This window comes from Triticum aestivum, chromosome 7B (genome assembly GCF_018294505.1).
Source record: "Triticum aestivum cultivar Chinese Spring chromosome 7B, IWGSC CS RefSeq v2.1, whole genome shotgun sequence".
NCBI lineage: Eukaryota > Viridiplantae > Streptophyta > Magnoliopsida > Poales > Poaceae > Triticum > Triticum aestivum.
The window spans coordinates 708,404,028-708,405,894 of record NC_057813.1 but is presented as its reverse complement, the minus strand read 5'-3'; positions in this window follow the sequence as shown (position 1 = coordinate 708,405,894).

Sequence of the window (1,867 nt, the reverse complement as noted above, 5' to 3'; positions counted from 1 at the left end):
TTGCTTTCTTCATGACTTATACATGTTCCTATGACTATGAGATTATGCAACTCCCGTTTACCGGAAGAACACTTTGGGTACTACCAAACGTCACAACGTAACTGGGTGATTATAAAGGAGTACTACAGGTGTCTCCAATGGTCGATGTTGGGTTGGCGTATTTCGAGATTAGGATTTGTCACTCCGATTGTCGGAGAGGTATCTCTGGGCCCTCTCGGTAATACACATCACATAAGCCTTGCAAGCATTACAACTAATATGTTAGTTGTGAGATGATGTATTACGGAACGAGTAAAGAGACTTGCCGGTAACGAGATTGAACTAGGTATTGGATACCGACGATCGAATCTCGGGCAAGTAACATACCGATGACAAAGGGAACAACGTATGTTGTTATGCGGTCTGATCGATAAAGATCTTCGTAGAATATGTAGGAGCCAATATGGGCATCCAGGTCCCGCTATTGGTTATTGACCAGAGACGTGTCTCGGTCATGTCTACATTGTTCTCGAACCCGTAGGGTCCGCACGCTTAAAGTTACGATGACAGTTATATTATGAGTTTATGCATTTTGATGTACCGAAGGTTGTTCGGAGTCCCGGATGTGATCACGGACATGACGAGGAGTCTCGAAATGGTCGAGACGTAAAGATTGATATATTGGAAGCCTATGTTTGGACATCGGAAGTGTTCCGGGTGAAATCGGGATTTTACCGGGTTACCGGGAGGTTACCGGAACCCCCCCGGGAGCCATATGGGCCATCATGGGCCTTAGTGGAAAGGAGAAAGGGGCAGCCCAAGGGGGCTGCGCGCCTCCCCCCTTCCCCTAGTCCTATTAGGACTAGGAGAGGTGGCCGGCCACCCCTCTCCCTCTTTCCCCCTGGGGAATCCTAGTTGGAATAGGATTGGGGGGGAGTCCTACTCCCGGTAGGAGTAGGACTCCTCCTGCGCCTCTCTCTCTTGGCCGGCGCCCCCTCCCCCCTTGGCTCCTTTATATACTGAGGTAGAGGCACCCCAAAGACACACAAGTTGACACAAGTTGATCCACGTGATCTATTCCTTAGCCGTGTGCGGTGCCCCCTGCCACCATATTCCTCGATAATACTGTAGCGGAGTTTAGGCGAAGCCCTGCTGCTGTAGTTCATCAAGATCGTCACCACGCCGTCGTGCTGACGAAACTCTTCCCCGACACTTTGCTGGATCGGAGTTCGGGGATCGTCATCGAGCTGAACGTGTGCTCGAACTCGGAGGTGCCGTAGTTTCGGTACTTGATCGGTTGGATTGTGAAGACGTACGACTACTTCCTCTACGTTGTGTCATCGCTTCCGCAGTCGGTCTGCGTTGGGTACGTAGACAATACTCTCCTCTCGTTGCTATGCATCACATGATCCTGTGTGTGCGTAGGAAAATTTTTGAAATTACTACGAAACCCAACAGTGGCATCCGAGCCTAGGTTATTTATGTTGATGTTATATGCACGAGTAGAACACAAGTGAGTTGTGGACGATACAAGTCATACTGCCTACCAGCATGTCATACTTTGGTTCGGCGGTATTGTTGGACGAGACGACCCGGACCAACCTTACGCGTACGCTTACGCGAGACCGGTTCCCTCGACGTGCTTTGCACAGAGATGGCTTGCGGGCAACAGTCTCTCCAACTTTAGTTGAACCAAGTATGGCTACGCCCGGTCCTTGCGAAGGTTAAAACGGAGTCTATTTGACAAACTATCGTTGTGGTTTTGATGCGTAGGTGAGATTGGTTCTTACTTAAGCCCGTAGCAGCCACGTAAAACATGCAACAACAAAGTAGAGGACGTCTAACTTGTTTTTGCAGGGCATGTTGTGATGTGATATGGTCAAAGCAT